The sequence below is a fragment of the Poecilia latipinna genome, unplaced genomic scaffold (genome assembly GCF_001443285.1).
Source record: "Poecilia latipinna isolate Pla-1442-1.1 unplaced genomic scaffold, P_latipinna-1.0 Scaffold266, whole genome shotgun sequence".
NCBI lineage: Eukaryota > Metazoa > Chordata > Actinopteri > Cyprinodontiformes > Poeciliidae > Poecilia > Poecilia latipinna.
Window position 1 is genome coordinate 620,254 of NW_015112882.1, and position 20,404 is coordinate 640,657.

Sequence of the window (20,404 nt, forward strand, 5' to 3'; positions counted from 1 at the left end):
AAAAAAAAAAAAAAAAAAAAAAAAAAAAAAAAACTGCAATATTCAGGTCTGGCAAGAAATAAAAGCATGAAAATGAGTGCATTATTCGCTGGGTCAGGAAGTGCTTTTGTCAAAAAAAAAAAAAAAAAAATCTATATTTCTAGATTCGTAGGTCATGTTTAATAAATCCCTCCGAAATGTTCAGGTTTTACATTTTTCCATTGTATTTTGAACCAAAGACATGTGTTTCGTCTAACCTTACCTTTGATGCATGTATTTCTAACGTCTAAAAACAGGACAACAGTAGCAGAAACAAAAGGCCTTGAATTATCTTTTATCTTAGAATATGATCTCAATCAAAAAAAAGAACCGGTTGTATTACATAATTTCAAATTAAATTCTCTCATTGTTGAGGCTTATTTCCTTGTATAGCTCCTCTGACCGGATTTTGAGATGCCATAAATGTGACTCATGGATTACACATCGACACCTGACGCCTACATCAGTCTACCGACCGGTTGCTACCTGGACAGAGAGAGCAAACAAGTGTGAGATTGTTCTTAGTTTGGGTTTTCTTGTTCTCTCTACCTGAACCGTAAAAGAAGGCAAACGTGCCATGACATCTCTGAAGTCTGAAGCATGGACAGCTTCTTTTTGGTCCTGAGCGGGAAAAGAAAAGGGGTGTGTGTGCGTGTGTGTGCTTTCATCTGACAGACTAAACCCATTTCCACTCTGCCAGCTCCCAGTTTAATGACGCCCATTAACGACAAGGCTCCCTCAGATCTCCAATTTTTACGGAGAAATGTACAGAACGGACTCCGCTCGACCTCCCATCTCTTCCTCCTCCATTCAGACTAATCCCCTTTCGCCTCGACCCCCGCTTGCAGGGCCCCGGGAATCAGCACGTAGCTGTTTAAGTGGTCGGAGCGGGACAGACGCGCCTCTAAATTAGAGGAGGCAGCCAGGAATCCCAGAGCTTGGGATCCCAACCTCAAACCCAGCCCCACGACACAGCGGCGACGGCGGCAACGGGAGGAGCTCGGGTGATGGCAGGGTCGCCATCCAAACCAGCCGCAAACCTCACCGAGAGTATCTTCACATCCACTACGGATCCCAAAGATTAAATATCAGTTTGAAGCGGCAGACATGGGAAATATAACACAAAGATTGTGGTTTGTCTGAACCTCGGAGGTTGCTGTGGAGCTTCTGTTTCCACAGTTTGCTGGAACCTGCTTCAGAAGAGCATTTTCACAAAAAAAAAAAAAAAAAAACACTAAAGAAGTTCCACCAAGACACTTAGTGCCGTGTGTTCAAACAGAAAAGTGTAAAATGCTTTTTTTGTTGTTTGTTTCTTTAGTAAGAGCTGAAAATTATGTGAAATCACAATGTCAGTCTGTGTAAGATCACAATTGCAAAATCCTGTTTTGATGCAACTTCTGGCACACTGTTACATTTAAAATGCGTCGCATTCACTCACTGCATGACTTAATGCCCACACCTGACAGAGACTCTAGTGGCCGAGACGCTGACGTTTACGGTGAAAGAAAAGACGATAAGGTATGAAAATGTGGATTCATCTCAGCCGGTGTCAGAACAATATCATAATGAAATGTTTTCCTAATAGTTTTCTTCTTTAATGTCTTCCGGGAGGCGCCATAGAGACCATCCTACCGAATCCCAAACAAGATCCTCACCCCTTCAACCGCTTCATGCTGGATTCACGCTGCTCAGATTTTGAAAATCAGCACTTGCTGCACATATCCCTGCCGGACCAACTCTGCCCCTGGGCTTGGAGCTGAATGCGTGGATGTTTTAGGGTTTCAAGAGAAGCGTTGAAAGCCTGTGTGGGGGGGCGGGAGGTTCACATGAAAAGGAAGAGATGAAGGAGGAAACGGGGTCAAAGGCCATGCATAGGAAGGCAAAACATCCCTGTGAAGGGTTGGCCACCTGTAAAAATTCAAAGAAGCCACAGCTGACCGCAGAGCTCGCTGCTCCTGCTCTGTGTGTGCCAAGCAGATGCAGTTTGCATGTAAATACCCGACTCCCCCTCCCTCATCCCCTTCTCTCTTTCTCTCTCTATCAGCAGGACATACGCCCACCCTCTTTCTTTCTCTCCCTCTGCCACAGCAGAGGGAAAAGGCGGAGGAGGCTGGAAACCGGAGGCACCGGATGGACCAGATTCCCTGCAGATGACACATAGCGGATGCTTCATTCCTTCTACTCCACCTTTCGAGTGAAACTCTCTGCCTCTCTGTGCAGAGCAACAGCACAGGGTGGCAAATTTGATGCCACAGGTGCTCTTGGTGGGGGGGGGAGAGGGGGGCTCATCTGCACAGAGATATGCGCTTTTGTTGGGAGTTTATGAGCACCTCTGGCTGAATGGATTTGTTAGTGGCATTAAAAAGCTCCCCTACCTCCCCCCATAAAGCTACATAGATCCAAACGTATGATTATAACTATATCTCCCGCATTTGGAGAAAAAAGAAAAATACTCCGCTGCTCTTCCCTTTGGGAGCACTGATACAGTTTCCCCCAGTTTGAGAAATGTTAAAGCTTGAGGAAGCTGTGCTTTATTACTGACAGACGGGGAGGTAATGCTGAGGACGGAGGGGATCGATACAGATCAATAAGCTCTGTAGTGTAACACACGTAAAAAACCCATCAAAGGAGATTACACGAAGAACATAGAAGGTGGGATGGCTTTTCTCTCTCTCTCTTTTTTTTATCAACAAGTGTTTGTTTTTTTGGGTTTTTTTTTTTTAAACAAATCCGTACCCTGCAGAGTGTGTTCTTTAATTAAGGCACAAGTGTGCATTCATGCGAAATGGAATATAAAGTGAGTCCGCCCGGGGAAATGATGGTGCGTATCGCGTCCCCGACGCACTAGTTTGATTTAAAGAGGTTTTTACCTACGTACAGGTGAAATAATGAGACTGTGCGGAGAAGTTCCTACCTGGATCGAGTTAAAGACCCAGGTCTGGGCGCTCCAACGCCGGCTACAGGCTCTCGCTCCTCCGCGGTATCCAGACGCAGACGCTCCAGGACAAAAAATTGTTTTATTAAAAAAAATCCCAAAGGTTTTAGCAAAAAAAAAAAAAAAAAAAAAAAAAAAAAAAAAAAAAAAAAAAAAAAAAAAAAAAAGATTCAGAGACGAATCAAACAATCCAGTCACGGCTGTAGTTATTCCTCCAGTTTCTCTCAGTTTCTGTCAGTCGTGACCAGCGCTCTCCGGAGGCTTGGCCGGACTCACTGACGGACCCCTGAAAGCGTCACCGGCGGCCGGAGGGAAGCGGCTGCATCCTCCGCTGGTGGCACGCTGTCTGCGGGATGAAGAGGGAGTTAGGGTGGAGGTGCTGGATGTGGACGGAGCACCGGGACGAAAGAAAAAGAAAAAAAAATCTTACCCGTGTCTCTCCCCACACACTTTCTAAAAAAAAAAAAAAGTGGTAAAAGAGTTGAAGCTGCTAGTAACGCAGGATTGGTCCGGTCCCCTTTGGTCCAGTTTCGGTCCTCGCGCGGTCCGGCACGGAGCAGGTCGCGCGGCTGCACCGTGAGTGATGAGAAAGTGGAGTGAATCCAAACCAGTGCGCTCGCGCTTCACTCCCTCTCCTTCTCTCTCTCCCCCTCCCTCACCCTTACACTCATTATACACTCCCCCATCAGGGAGGAGGAGGAGGCGGAGCGAGCATCCTCTCCCTCAACTTCATGGATTTCCCAACATTTCCCCTGCTTTTTTTTTTTTTTTCTCCTCACTTTTTTACACACTTTTATTACGAGCTTTATTATAATAAACTTTGAGGAATCGAAGCTTTGATGCCGAACACACGTGCTTACGAGCAGAGCGTTCCGGACTATCACCTGTCCTGCAGCCGCTCTGCCTGCATCTCTGTCCGGCTGCGGAGAGCGAGGAAAGCCGCAGTCTCCTGCGCTCTGAGCGCCACCTAAAGGCGGCAAGTGGCAGCAGCTCCGGCTCTCTTACTCCTCCTCTCCCTCCTTCCCCTGTGCTGCCGCGGAGCGCAGGCGAAAGAGAGAAAGAGCGCGAGCCAGAGTGTAAAACGCATAATCTGGATATTCTGATGGCCGCTGCCGCCGCACGAACCCCGCGCAGCAAGCGGCGCAAAAGAGGCTGCGCACCAAAGCAGCTTTACTGTGCCGTGATATCACAAACAACACATATGGATTATGATTTTTTTTTTTCATATGGGGGGGCCTCGGTTTCAGCGCATCTGCTTGCAGACTTAATCCAAATGGAGCTTTCAGATAGGGGGGGAATAAAAAAGAGTGTGTGGGGGGGGGGGGAGCTCATTCTTTACAATTTATTCTACCTTTATGGTCTCTCTGACAAGTGTCTGGCTAGAATCCCAGAAGCCTACAGAACTATAAACCAAAGCAATACTTGTCAAAAATAGAGTTCATAAAATACTTCAGAAATATGAACTGAATCAAAATGCATAAGTCATACATTATATTGATGTGGAAAAACAGCTTCAGCGCCCTCACAGATCTTCAGAGTTTTGTCACACTTAAAAAGCAATTCTTAAAACGATGATTTAATTCATTAAGGGAGAAATAGATATCCAAAAGATATTTTGTAATGTATATAAAAAAGTAATTGCTCCATAATCCTATTAAGATGTTATGCAACCCTTGGCAGGGAAAGCAACCATCGAACATTTGCGATAACTGGCAATGAGTCTTTCACATTGTTGTGAAGGAATTTTGGCCCACCATTCTCTGCAGATTTGCTTTAATTAAGCCACGTTGTTTTTTTTGTTTTTTTTCTCATTTATTTATTTAGTTATTAGCATGAGCAAGCTGAGGTCATGCCACAACATTTTAACAGGATTTAGGTCCTGTCATTCATCAGACCTCTTCAAAAGGTTCATTTTTCCCCATTTGAGAGTGATGGCGGGTTAGAGGGGGGCAGTGTTTATTTGTATGAGCCACTGAGATGTGGACTGTCTGGAGGGCTTTGGATCATTGTCGTGCTTCATTACCAAAGCACCCCCAAATACAGCTGGTTTGTTTCATGCCAGCTGTAAAAGGAAAAGCCCAGGCAAGTAAGGTCAAGATAACTTTCCTCTGGTTCTGGAGTTGCTCAGCATAAATAATGTGACAACAACAGTTCAGGTCTATATTGTTGTGTGTGAGGACTATGGGAGCTCGGACTGTGGCTGTGATCAAAGTTGTGATCATCCTTGTTGTTTGTGCACCTTTTGTCGACCACACTTTTTCCATCCATTCACCTTTCCTGCTTAGTGTATCTTGATATACACTAAGCTGTCTGTGAATAGAGGACAGGGGGCTGTTCGAATACTTGCAACAGGATATTAAATGCAAGAGAAGTTTTGTCCTAAAATGGAATTTCTTGAAATTTCATCAATGAGCATTTTATGTTTCCAACTAAACTCAGCAATATCACAGTTTTTTTTCCTTCCACTCAACTTCATTCTAACATGCTTGTCTGAAGTACTATTAAAACATCCAGTGTTTAAAGCAATGTCATTTTGTTGCTGGACAGCTGTCTGAACTTATGACTGTGTAGATCATAGCATATCTGATCAAAATCTAATTATAAATCTATTTTTTATTCCTTGTAAATAATGTTCCAGTTTTTTTTTTATAAACTGAATTATGGGTTTTCATTAGCTGTCAGCCATACTCATAAAATAAAACAATCAGAAATAAACACATTTGTTTGAAAAACACCTTTTGCCATCTTGCAGATAAATAGCAAATAGTTAAATTGTATTGTCTTTCAAATCCAAAAACAGACATATAGCTTTATATATACACAACGACCAACATGCATCAAATACATAATAAAAATGTTATAAAATAACAGTTGACATGGAAGAAATCAAGAGGTATAAAAACAAAACAAAACACACAATCACAAATACTTCAGCAGGTCAGATGTTTATAATGAATCAATACCTGTAAAACTTTGTAAACTATACCCAGATTAATAAATGACAAAAAATAACCACTACAAGACCAAACAGAGAAACTTTGGAACATGTATTATTCCTAACAAGTATACATTACTTATTATAAAGGACTTTGGAAACACAAAGACACACAGCAGACACAATAATTAACAATAAGTTAAAACAAAATGAAGATGGAGCAAAAACAGAAAATGTCCATAAATTCAAACAGAGATACACATGTTGTAAAAACTATTGCTCTTTGTTTCAGTTTTTCATTTTAACCACAGCATGGTCACTTAGTCGCAGTATTTCAACTTCTTACACAAAGGTCTGTTTGATATAATTGCATTATGTTTTTAAGTAAGCCCGTCTTGGACTGTTGACTGGTCCAGAGCTTAGTCCTTTATTTTCCTGTAGTGTTTGAATGCAGACACCCACTCTTCTCCCACTGCAGCCCTCCCCCCACAAGGAGCTTTTGACTGACACTGAGATTCTACAGCTGTCTTATATATATCATGGTTTTTTTTGTTGTTTTTTTTTGTTGTTTTTTTTCAGTTTTGGTTTGAAATGTTATTTTCTGTTGCATGTTCTATAAAGTTGTTTGTGTATTCTGCAATGTTTTTTTTTTTTTTAAATCTGTTTTCATCCTTTTTCCCCCTCAGGGTTACATTATCTGAACAGGTCTTTTCAATTTTTTTGGTAATGCTTTCAAATAACTCCCTTTCTGTCTTTTATGCTTTCATACCTCTTTTTTAATCTATAAAAGCAATGTAACATTTTTTATGAAGCACTGTTCATTCCCATGTTCACCTAAACGACACTCAGATACACCCATTGTTACAAAAGAGAGTTTTTAGAATTACAAAATAAAAGTCTACTCTGAACAAAAAAAAAAAAAAAAAAAAAAAAAAAAAACACTTACTCTGCTTTAAATAAAACAAATACTCTGGAAAAAACTAAAACACAGAAGGAAGTGATAAAAAAATAAATCAAACTCTTGACTATTGGATATGGCAGATGGTACGACTAAAGTCTCAATAAATACAAATGCTTGGTATTGTATCTGTTAATAATCAAACTGTAGTGTAATTTCTCAATGAGCATTAATTGCATTCTTTAAAACCCATATTTATTCTCTGAATTACAATATTGGGCCATAAAATGCAAACTAAAAACTTATATTGAAGATATTTACCTGTAAAAGCAGTGTTTAACCTAATGGAGCCTAGGCACAAATTCAAACTGGAAGACTCTCTCGCCCTGCCCACACCATCCAATCAGAGCCTCCCTCCTATCGTCTCGAACCTTGATCAACGTTTGATCAAGCCACATCACAGCCAATCACCGACTGAGTTCCTGCTCATGGCGTCTTCCACTTTCCAGCTGCGATCAACCCACCTCCACCTCCACCCCATCTCCACCTCCACCTCCACTCTCCTGGCTCCTTAGGCACCCATCCTTCTCCGACCTCCACCACCAGTACGGGCATCCTCCGATAGGATTACATTCCTAATCAGCATTGGGAATGTTCATCGAGCTTATCGCAATTTCAGCTCGACGTCCTCGGCGGAGAGCTGAACCTCAACGAACTCTATTGCATGCATGTCAATAAACCTTTTAATCGCTACCTTTCTCTGTCTGAGTCTCTCCAGATTGAATTAATAGTCACACTGCCTCAACATTTCCGTTTTTGGACTGTGGTTGGAAGCCAGAGCATTAAGAGAGAAATTACAATGATATAATTCTTCGATTATTACTGGTTGATACCAGATGTTTAGATACACCAAATAGAAAGACACACACCTTTTTTCTTACTGTTTGAAGTTAAATCAGACTGAAATCGTCTTCGTTCAGCTCAGACTTACCAAAATTATTTATTTTTGCTAAATGCCACATTAATGAGAGAAAGAACATAGAGCTTTATTCATGAATGTCTTCACCGAATGTCTTTGGTGTTTGGTAGCAGTGAATTTGACCTCGTGGTTTTTCTCAGACAAGGTTCTCACAATAGTTTGCTGGAGTTCTGGCCCATTCATTATGACAGAACTGATGCATCTGAGTGAGATCTATATGCCGCCTCACTCACAAACAGCTTTTCAAATCTGCCCATAACTTCTCCATAGGACTGAGATCAGGACTTTACATTTTTAACATGTGCTGACATGCATGTAAATAAATTGTTTCCTATAGTTGTTTGCCTCGGGTTCATGGAAGAGCCGTCACTGGTTTTGTGACAGCTTCAGGGTCACAGACATTGCATAGAGGCATTTTTTAGTGAGCTGCGGATTATTGGCTATCTAAGGATTATCATCTGAGGGCTATCATATTATTTCAGCTCTGCCTAAAGTCATGATGGTGGCCTTTTGCCCCAGTCTCGTTCAGAGTGTGATCTGTGTCAGCTGTTTGAGGCTCTATAATGTACAAACTCTCAAAAATATCAACACAATGTTACTGCAATTCTAGAATGTTTATGCTACCAATAAAACATTAACAATTTTGACTTTCAAACCAAAATCAGAAGATTATATGTTAAAACCTTTATTCCTCTATTTAACATCTCTTCATTAATTTCTCCAATCTTCAGTGACCCCAAAAGATGAGTTATTAACGAAGCTGCAACTAAAACATCCTGAAACATGTCTTGCCTGAACATGCCCGGAATCGGAAGCAACAAAGCCACAGTGAAACCGAAAACGCACAACCACAAATATTCTAAACCACTGTGTGGCACAGACACTGTCAGCTGTGTTGGTCCCCTTTGGTCTGGTTCCTCTGTTTGTTTTCCCTCCTAAACTTCAGACATTCGTCTCTGGAGGAGTTTAAACCTCAGCGGTCAACTTCGTTTCCCGGCATCCATGTCAGAAATTAACCCAGCAGCCTATGTGGAGCCCACCTGATCCGCTGTAATATGACATCAGTATTCTCCTTGTTTCCTCTGTTGCTCTCAAACTAATCACACTTATGGAGTTAGTTCACAGAGTGGAAAGTTCTCTTTGTTTGGAATTATGTACCCAAACATATTGGAGGTAGACGCAGCAAAAAAAATTTAAAATATATTTTTATAATTACCTTTTAAGAAATAAATAGTAAAATTCATATTTTACTATTTGTTAGTTTCCTTTATTAAATTTGATATAAATTATTTATTAGCACAATTTCTATATGTTTTAAACGAGTAAAAAAGAACCAATATAAGACTTTCAGATCAGCAGTGGACACAACGTTTTTCTACCGTTATCCAGTAAATCTTAAAAGGACATTTTCACAGCCAAAGGACAATTCCAGTATTAACCTTGCTATAACTTTCATAAAATAAAAGATCATTAATCTAATATATAACTGAAATATAGTCCATACTTTTCTTTTTACATTAGACAACAATCTCAGTTGCATAATAAGTACAGTAAAATATATTACTGCATGTGTGTAGTAACATACAACACATGTTGAACTTTCCAACATTTTGCTATCACTAAACATGTGGGTAGAAAAGAATGGTTTTAGTTGTGTTGAACTGATTGATTGCCGTCTCTCACTAACCAAAGCCAAAAAAGTAACACAAGCGTAAGAATCTAAACAGATACACAAAGAGCACAACGCAAGAAAAGGAAAAAAAAAAAAAAACAATCTAAACGCAGAGAAATGAAATAGAACACTATAAGCAACAATAATCAGCAACTCAAAATAATAATTATACAAGACAAAGGGAGAACCTAAAATACAAAGAGCCACTCATATGACATAATGAGTAAAATATATATATATTTTTTTGTTGTTTAAGGGGAATTTACTGACTTTCTTTTACAATGCCAAAAAGAGAAAATTAAACGTCAATATCTCAACATATAAGAATTAAAAGTTTGTGTCCTCATTATATTTTCACATGACTGTATTTTTTAAGATCCATTTTCTCGTAGAATACACAACAGAAGTCTTAAACAAATTTATGAATTCATTTTTTTTTTACCAGTTTATCTCTTATTTCACAAACTAGATCAAGCTACAAGATCTGGCTCTTGTAGCTTGATCTGGTTTTACCTCACAAACAGTGAATGGTGGTTTAGCTGTTTGGCAGAGGCTAAACATTTCTAAAATGCTTTCTCAGTCTTTTCTTAATGAGAGTAAAATAAATAGCAATCACCCTCCTGCTGTAATACACAGCTGAGGCAGAGAAAAGATTATAGGATCTGACCTTGAGAAATGCTTAGTCTCAAGATTATTTTAAATTCCAGATTTTAAACACCATAAAACAACATCTGTCCAAACAAGTACTCACGATCAGCTACGATTTATCCTTCACACGTACTGCTTAATCAGGAATTTTACAGAACATCTATAATAATTATTAAATAGTGAATCATTATTATTATAGATCATCATTTAAATTACATTAAATAAACTTTTTTATTATTATTGTCTACATTTGGTTTCATTGTTTCTGCTTCTGTATGGAAAATCAAGAGTTGATGTACAGCAATGTCAATAAGTATGTTATAAAGTTGGGCATTTTCTTTAAAATCCAGTAAAAACCTATAAAAAAAATACACTTTTAAAACAAAGCTGCCGAACAGAATAAAGCGAGTAATCCTTCAGTGCTTTATGCAGATTTTACATCATTGTATATTGTGATTCTACGCAATCAAAGTATGGAGTATACATTCATTATTTTAGATCTGAACAATAGGGAAAATAGAAGAAAAAAGTTTTTTTCCCAGACTGATTACATGTTTGTTAATTTTTTCCCCTAAACTAAAATCAGATGTACTAAGCTCTATGCATTACATATAACTTTAAAACAGAACTATGCACATGAACTGAACAGACTAAGTTCCCTCACACAGGAGCTGTGGAAAAAGTTCATAGCAAGCCTGCTGAAAGCAACATGTGCAAAGGAAACCCACAGACAGACTCTCACTGTTTAGGAAATGAAGTTAATTATCCTGGCAGAAGAACAACAAGATTCATTATAACTCCACAGTCCTCTGCAGATAATCATCATTAATCATCAAACAAAGAGAAACTGTGGCGTAAAAAAAGTTTCTGCTTCACTGATTTTAAAGAAGTCCCTGAGAGAACCACTGTTAGAAACAGCCAATCAGAGTTTCAGCAAAGTTGGACTGTATTAATCCAAGTGTTCCAAAGTGAAGGTATCAGGGGGCGCATGGACAAATGGAAAGCAGGTGATAAGGATATTAATTATTGAACTGAATTATTGAATTATTAATTCTCAACAATGAATGGGGTAGTTTAACAGTACCATATACAAAAGTAAGGCACCAAAACAGGGGACCCTAAATGAGAAACTTAAGAAATGATTTGTAATTTCAGCTCACAAATGAGTCATTTGACGGAATGAGTATTAAAAGTTTCCCTCCGGACGCCGGCAGGTCCAGCCAATGGCTCAAACCGTTCCAATGTGTACTCCTGACCCATTTTAGTGCACAATGGAGTCCCTAATATTTCAATCATTTGCGACAGTATAACTTCTTCATCAGTACCCAGTCAATCTGTAAATAAAAACTTTGACTTTCTTAAGAGGTATAGGAACAAATAATTAATGGCTTAACTGTTTTAGTGAATTGAAAGTGCATATATCTTTATGAAACTGGACTTGTAAATTGACACACTAAGACAAAAATAACCCTCATAGAGCTCAGGAAATATAATTAATATAATTGGAAGACCTAAATAACAAAACTGTATAAATTTGATGTTATATTTAATACTGTACGCAGTTTCTGGAACATATATCTTTTGTGATACTTTTTATTAAAGAGATCATTATTTTACTAGGTTCAGTTAAAGATATTTTTCTGTATCTTTAGGGCTGTTGTCCTGCTGGAAGCTGAAGCTCCATCCTAGATCACATTACAAATTGAGCAAGATAAACAAAAACAAATTGCACAAAACAGAAAAGTGCTTCACATTAGGGTCAGATTCAGCACAAGATGTCCTTGAAAGCTTTAATGAGTTTTTTTTTTTTTCCTTCCACATTCAGATTTATTTTGGGACTTTTGAGGCAGATGCTGTTAGAACTTGCAGTTTTTGGTCATTTGTCATCATGTTAAGCAGATGCATTCGACTGTGACTTCCCAATATGTTACATATAACAGCTTAATGTCTGAACTTATGAAATATAGATGCCATGTGCCAAATAATGTGTCAGAATGGATTTTTATATTTTTAGGATATCTATTTCTCTATGTAAGAGTTTGAGTTTGAATTCATTGACTTTAGTTTTACTTATTTATTTATTTTTTTTTACCAATTCTTACAGAATTAATAAGACTTATCACATTTTTTTGTAATGTAGGTATTAGGACTGTAGAATATTTGGTCTTAAAATATTGAAGTTTTTTATTACTAACTTTCAGATAGAGTCTTATTGAGTTTTATCTAGCAAAGAATCTATTTCCTTCCACTCAACTTTGCACTCACGTGCTTGCATACAACACTCAGTGAGCAACTAGCTCTTATAATTGGTAAATGTCCTGCATAGCACATTATTAAGTTGGATGACTCCAAAGCTCTTCACACGACATTCAGTCAATTACTCATTTATACACACATTCACACACTGATAGTGATGAGCTACATTGTAAAAATTTATTCCGTTTAAAAATGTCTCGCTTCCTCAGGCCCGCTACCACTACATTTCTGCACGACCCCTGCCACATTTCCCCATTAGCACAATTTTTATTCCACAGAAATGGTCCCAATTAATGAAAATGCAGTTTCATCAAATTTTTTTGGTTGTGCATAATAGCCCAGCTCTCAGACACTCAGGCTTAAGCCTTAACCCTCACATGCTCTGCTTAACTCACTGCAAATTCAGTCTGATCTCCTCATTCTCTGAAGCAAGCGAGGGGCACCTACTGAACACAAGTGATTAGTGGCTCTCCAATAACAGCACATACAATAACGCATTCAAAAAGTGATTCAGGATGCAACTGACAGATGAGATATATTCCCCCTAACTAGTGCCGCCCTGGGCAAAGGCCCATATTACAAAGCACAACTTAACTCATTTATATCTCAGACAGCTTGCTTAAGAAGGTAGGAAATGAAGGATGTTGCCTAAGTTTGAATATAAAATCAACATAATATTATTTGCACAAAATTAAAACTTCCTGCATATTTACGTTAAAACTCTCATTCATCCCGTCTTGTACATCTTATCGGCCAGATGTGAGTTAGGTCTTAAAATGCAAGAAGGACTAAAAGAAACGCAAGTAAGTCAAGAAACTTGTTTTTTATCAGAGGTAAAAATAAATTGCCTTAACCAACATGACTTTTTTTTTTTTTTTTGCCAGGATGGCGCTTTAAAGTGGTAAACAACAAGAGATCAAGATGCATTAAAGTGCTTGAAATTAACTGCTCTTAAATTGGTGTTAAGCAGGAACAACCTAGAGGCTAGAGGTCACTTGAATTAGAGATCTCCTCTTTCCCTCAGGAGAAGGCATATGATCACATCTGTAATCTGCTGTGGCTACCTGCTGTTAACGAGCCAAATTAATTAGACAATGACGGCAAACATATATTGATATAGATTAGATAGAATTTATTGATCCCAGAGGGAAAATCAACATGTTGTCGTGGCAACAGCAGCAGGAATCCCAGGATGAGCAGAGCAGAGGCGATACAGTGGGAATGCGAACAAAAACCATGAATAAAAAACAAGGTGAGAAGAGGACGGCAACATGAAGAAAAGACAAAGCTTTTAGAATTATAGGTATATTTACACCGTGGAAAAAGTAGCACACACTCCTCTTAGATCAGAAGAAAAATTAACCTCTGGAGGTTGATCATTTTAAAAACACATGGTTTTTATGGTGGAATATCTACAGGCAGAAAGAATAAATCAAGTGTGAGCCCTTTCCAGCTGTCACTTTTTTCAGCCTATTTCCAGTACTGTGGTATTTCTGTCCTAACGGTGATGGCCTTTTCTCAACTTCCTCCGATGGGGGATGAGATAATGATGAGACGATGCTAGCGGGGATATTTATGGTGCTTACTCCACAGGCAAAAACTGTTGCTATGAGATTTTTCTCCATTTGTGTGGTCTTTATGTTTTCTGATGATATTTTTGTCCAGCACCTAGAAGTTTTAGGAGCTGTGGGATTATTAAAATAAGAAAACTGAAAAACAAAAACAACAACAAAAAAATGCACAAGACTTATTTTCAACGTCCTTAGTGCACAGTGAAGGATAGCAATCCAATTTTGTCTACATTGTCTATATTTGTAGAGCAGATTAAACATCTGCATTAATTCACTTACGCAGGGCCATGTTAAATTGCTTTGAACTAAATCATTCCCTTTTGTCTCCTTCTGTATCACTAGAGTTGATGTCCTGCTGGAAGCTGAATCTCTGCCCAAGTCTCAAGTTTTTTAAAATCCTCTAACAGGTTTTCTACCGGTATTGTGTATTTTGCTTTATCCATCAATCGCCTTAACACTGATCAGCCTCCTGGCCCCTGCTGAAGAAAGTCATTTCTATAGTGTGTTGCTAACATTCACACTGAGATTAGATAATGCAAATGTTAATTCTGAAATATCTAACAGGCACTTGACTGCGATTGATTTTATTTGAAGTGGGAGAGTAAAAGAGTTTTAATAAATTGCACATCAGACTATACAGAGCTTCTGTATAGTCTGATGAAAGGTGACAAACTTTTTAAATTAATTTAATCTGACACTCTGGACATTGCGATAAGGCCGTGTGACTTCTCAAAACAAGCTGTTTCAATTCCACATTTTCATCTGGGTATTCCATTTCTTTTATGAGTGAGTACAACCTTTGCCACATTCAAATGTTTAAACAGAAAGAAAAAAAAAAAGATTTTTTTTTTCCCACCTTCCCTTCATGTGTTCTTGTTGCTAATAAGTGTTGGAGTATGTTCCCCACACAAAGAAAATTTCCATCTTACTCTACACCCAGCGGGAGAGTTGCTTTTGTCTGTGATTATTCTTTTCAAGCAGACTGGGAAACCACACATTGCAGCCCATGAAGTACTAATGTTTACGATTAGATTATATTATTTTAAAACACAGTTAATGTGCCATTGTAAAAGCTCCTTTCCCCGCTGTTCATTAAAATTACAACTTGACGGAACACAACGCACAATCCTCTATATTAAGTTCAATCAGCTCCCTGCTGCTGCCTGTGACGTCACCTTCGTTTGAGCCACATCGACAGAGAATGAGACTGATTGCCGCTGCCCAAAGTTTGCTGTTCCTTTGTAATGGCACTCATTGGGGGCCTTTTCAACAGCTTTTTTTTTCATAACAAATGCTGATTGGTGCTTTTATAACACACACAGAGCCAATCACCCACAGAGTAACATTTGTGCACATGTCTGGCTGCTTAAAAACACAGAAAATGCTGGGGAAAAATGGGGAAATCCAAAATGTCAGGTGATTACTGGCAAGAGGAATAAGCCATGTTTCGTTCCTGTTAAGGTGTTTAATTCTAGATGCATCTTGCTGTCACTGTTAGTACACATTTCATTACAATTCAGCATCCAGGTTGAAATGTGAAAGGTGCGGGCTTAGTCAAATCCAAATATTCAGATCCACCATTGCTGCTTAAATATAATTTAGATAGTAATGTGTAGTAATGAAATGTGAACCAGTTGTTCACATTTCAATACAGATGTTTTGGCAGTTTGCACCTCTGAATCATATAGGCGTTTGTTTACACAATGCCAGCAGGAAAATGCATTAACAATGACTTTCTAACAGCAACTGTTGCTGCCCATAAAGGCCATTTTAAGCCTGAAAAGGCTTAAAAAATGTTTTTCAAACTACTAATTTCCCCACAGACACCCTAGCAAAATAACCCCAAGCTATGAATGTCCAAAGTCCACACAAAACCTCAGGATTCAATGTGAGACTTTATAGGTCTCAGTTAGTATGCTCAAAGTTAACAACACAGTTATGAAAAAAAAAAAAAAACAAACAAACATACCAGTATGGAAAGATTAACAAAGAAAGTATCTTCCCTTAAAAGTAAAAATAAATAAATAAATAAACAAATTAAAATAAAATTCAAGTTTCAAAAGTTAAAGACTTCTGGAACAATGTTCTTAGATATAGAAAACGAAAATCCTCCACACAAGCATCTTGTCTACCAAGCACGGTGGTGGAGGTGTGATCATTTGGGCTGGTTTTGCACCAACGGTACCCAGACATCTTGCATGGTATGTGAGTAGACCGCTATCTCCTGAAGTACTCTACACTCAAATGTCAGGTCATCTGACTGACAGCTGAAGGTTGGCCTGAATTGAGTAATGCCAGCAAAGACAATGTTTTATAAAGAAGAGACGCTCAAATCTCCTTACTATGACATGGAAGGCTGATAAAGTCACACAGAAAACTGTTTTTCTGCTACAATAATGGGGCTCACTTTTTCTAATGACTATGTTTCAAGTCATGGAAACTCATGAGTTTCTGTTGCTGTAAAACTATCTAAGAAAAGCCATAAATGACCCAATATTGGAACCAGTAACCATGTAAAGAGTAGCAGTTTAGGACTCTAAAACCGATCAGAAAATAATCTTCAATATATTTAATTGCCTAAAAGCTTATTTGAGCAACAGGTTATTCAGTGATCCTTCTTTTTCCCCCCCATTTTCTTTAAACAAATCGGTGCCCTTTTACAACCATTGAACCTGGATGGGACGAATCATGTTTCCATGAAACCTAGTTGGATTTGCATCACCTCAGCCTCAGTGAGGCATCTCATTGGTCTGTGAGGTCCATAAGCTACAGCTCTCCTTCAGTTCACCACTTGAATCTTCTCCCAGCAGAGCTAATGGCTCCTCTGTGACATTTAACTCAAAAAGGGGAAGAAGAAGAGGTTCAGTAAACCCACTGTCGACCTTTAACCTCCCATGCGAGAAGTCAAACTGCAGCCACCCACTGTGACATTTCCTCTACAGAGTACTTCCCTCAGCTAATTAACCCGTTAGCTGGACGACCTGCTGCACAAAAAAAAAAAAAAAGATGAGTAATAAAGGAGGAGATGAAGAGAGAAACAGAAAACCGCAAGCACAATGGCTGGACATTTCTGTGGGTCAGTCACCTGAGTGCTGTTCTCTGGTGCGTGATTTTCAAATTAAGCTCCAATTGTTCTACTTTTATTTCACCTTTCTTCCATTTTATTCTTATCAGTGCGAGCTGTCTATATCTCGGGAAATATTTATGAATTTTATGGTAGGAAGAGGTCAGAATAATTGGAAATTGGACAAAATATCCTGAAAATTTATACAGAGAAACCTTTTGTGGTTTAGGCAGAAATGCAGGGAAAAGATTATTTGGCATAAAACAATTTCCCCAATGTGGGTATCTGGACTTCACAATAGACAAAAGGTGATGGTGGTTCAAACACTCAACCCTGTGAAACTCTATTTCCACCAGAACTGGGACTTGTCAATATTTGACATTAACCTTTAGCACTGTTGGCTAATCCCCGTTTTGTGTTTAAGAATATTTCCATCAGTTCTGCCAAATGCAGGTCTAAAATCTAGCATAGACGTTGCTAAATTTAAAAATATCTGCAACTTTTATCAGTAACTTTTAAACATTACATCCTGTTTTCCTTATCCTCATCTCTGAGTTGCCACTTTGAATTAAAAATTTCCAAACATGTTTTCATTTGCAGGCCAGTTTATCTGTCTTCCTTATGTATGCTTCTATGCACAAGATCTTATGCAGAGATGATGCTAATGCAGTATAGCACCACAGGGCATGAGTGGGTCTGAAAGTAAAATTGTGCTTTATTAAAATTACTGATGCTTCAATGATTATGCTACGTTGTTTCAGACTTGTCAGAATAACTTACAAAAGACGGTTAAAAACACAAACATTTATTCTGTCTAAAACAGTAGCGTGATTTGATTGGCTGTAAATGTTATCAAGTCAGTAGTTTTGATGGAGTGGCTTATTATTCTAACTGGCATGTGGAAAAAAAAGACCACATAGGTTGAGCTTGAAGGTGTTTTCACATCGCTTCCATCAGAAAGTGGTGATTTAAAGTGTGCGAGACGCTGGCACGATGAGAAATGCTCTCCTCAACATCTGTTACCATGGCGCCCTTTAAAAAGTAATGTCCATTAATCGTGTGTCCCCACCTTTAACATACATCCACAGCACACAGACGCCATAAATCGAGCTCTCCTGGGCATTCAGTGAGACTTTAACTGTATATGTGTGTGTCATCATCTTCTCTCATTAATGCAGAGACACTAATGTGCTGCCAGCTACAGAAGCTTCTCTTGTCTCAGATGAAATACAACACACACTCAGAGCTACTTAGCATCCGCTGTTGTGTTTGTGAGCTGTGGTTACCATAGTGAAAGCAGGGTCAACCACCAACAGAGGCCTGATTACCATTAATTAATATTTCTAATTATTCAAGAAGGCTGCAATCACTGCTCTGGTCTGTTTGGCTGTTTACATTAACAAATTATATTCCCAAATGTCCCGGTAAGACTGAACAAACATGACAATTATCAAAGAAAAAGGTGAAAAGTTACCTAAAAGGTTGAAAAAAAAAAGATGAAATATATATATATATATATATATATAGAGAGAGAGAGAGAGAGAGAGAGAGAGAATAAGTGTCACCTACACTTCCATCCAGATCATTTATTTTGTCAAGTAGCATTTTTACAGATCTAAAAGTTCGTTAGTGTTATGAGAGATATATATTTTGGTTTCTTGACACAAGCTTGTGATTTTAAATGGCAGTGGAGGACGGAAAGATTTTTAGATGTTTCCATGGCCAATTTTGATTTTCTTTAAGGTCAGACTTGCTTGACAGATTCAGGTTTTTTTTTTTTTATTGATTTTATTGTTATTTTTTTTAAGCACTGTATTAGATAAAAGTTTAAAATATGCTCTGGGTTCAGTTATGGAGTGAAGAGACTCATAAGAACTCTGGAGCAAACCAAACAACCAGACTGAGATCCACTTTTGAAGTGGTCTTCTCGAGTTACCATAATGCCATTGTTGAGCGTTATGGTAAAAAATTAGCCGTGTTGCTAATGCTACTGCTGTATGTAACAAAATTGTACCTGAAAACAAACTTGACCAATTTCCCAAACATGCTTCATTTCTAAATGTGAGCAAACACAGCTCTTCCACATTTTGTGAGAATTATTCTGTGTACTACAGCTCATCAATTGTAATGCATCAAACTGAGGAAGACTATCTGAACAGAAAACTAAAAGTATGATGAGTGGCTAAAACACATTTTGTGTGACAAAGCACTGAAAAGGAAGGATAGAGAAAAACAAGAAAACTGAATGCTATTCGTAGTTGCTTTCTTCTGAAGCAATTTCAACATAATGTTATTCATGCCCAGTTCCATGTGAATGCATTATAGATGAATAGCCACTGACCAATGCCATGACCCCGATTACTCATCAATAAACACCGAGAGCTCTTAAGACATGTTTTATTTACTTAGAGAAGCAGATCCTAAAGGTTATCTTTGATGCATTTTAAGCTTTTTTTTTTCTTTTAAAGAAATATTGTTTTTTTTTTCTTTACATAAGCATAAACTAAGCAGCTCTATGTTCTGCCTTTGCAGTCTCAATAATCATTTTTGGCCTCTGTCTAAAAGGTGTTAACAGCTGACAAAAAAAAGAAAAAAAAAGAAGAAAGACTTACAGGTTACGTGACAGTCTCACGCAAATCAGAAGCAGGAATCCATTCTTTGCATCTGCACTGGACAAATGTAACATTTTAATGTCATTATAGAGCACAGATAATTAGTTTTTATAAATAAATGTTTAATTCTAGGACTTACGAGTAACTTTAAACTCGGTGACGTCACACACTTCTCAGGACTTCCGGCTTGCAAGTCGAACAGGCTGGTGCACAGGAATAGACTTTTTACTTTTATTTTGTTTTAATCGGTCCACAGTGATTGTAGCTACTCAGCATATCAGTGGTGCTATTAGGAACCGGCGAAAGATAACACAGCCTCGGAATTTTATTGTAATAGTTCCTGCAATGGACGGCAAGGCTTGCAGAATGTTGGCGGCGGTTATTTGTTCTTGCTACGACACGGTCTGGAGGGAAACTGCCATCTTTACAAACGGGACAGGAACCAGATTGAATAGAATAGCGGACCAATCAGGTGAGTCATAGGAACATAGGGCGTGATCAGGGGCGTGTCTGAAAGTGTGGTAGGTCGGGAGGGGCCGAGGCAGAGCGGAAAACAGTTCAAGCAGTTCAAGCAGCTCTGTTCAACAAACAGGTTGTCACAAAATGTATATTTATATTTATATATTTGTATGACAATGTGTGTCAATGTGCACTTCCATTTTGAACCGGCAAACTTATATTTTTGATAATCTTGATATCTTTTCACTTTCTTTCTCTTGGTAGGCATGTTTAATTATCTGTAGATAAAATTATATATATATAATTATATATATATATATATATATATATATATAAAAAAATTCCCCTCTCACCCTC

At 38.3% G+C, this 20,404-nt stretch overlaps 1 protein-coding gene and 1 long non-coding RNA gene across 9 annotated transcripts in view; one reads left to right on the forward strand and one right to left on the reverse strand.

The window, feature by feature from the left end:
- LOC106947982 (protocadherin-1-like) overlaps window positions 1-19,815 on the reverse strand; it is a 267,399-nt gene extending 247,584 nt beyond the window's left edge. For 2 of the 8 annotated variants that reach the window (XM_015033370.1, XM_015033367.1), the window contains exon 1: window positions 2,933-3,563. The gene's annotated coding sequence lies outside the window, so the exon portion shown is untranslated. Of the gene's footprint in view, window positions 1-2,932; window positions 3,566-19,588; window positions 19,646-19,727 lie in introns of those variants that run through there. The other 6 variants (XM_015033372.1, XM_015033371.1, XM_015033365.1 and 3 more) reach the window with 5 other exon arrangements.
- Window positions 19,816-19,980: 165 nt separating this feature from the next.
- LOC106947984 (uncharacterized) overlaps window positions 19,981-20,404 on the forward strand; it is a 17,929-nt gene continuing 17,505 nt past the window's right edge. The window contains exon 1 of the long non-coding RNA XR_001425087.1: window positions 19,981-20,060. This is a non-coding gene — a long non-coding RNA (uncharacterized LOC106947984). The remainder of the gene's footprint in view (window positions 20,061-20,404) is intronic.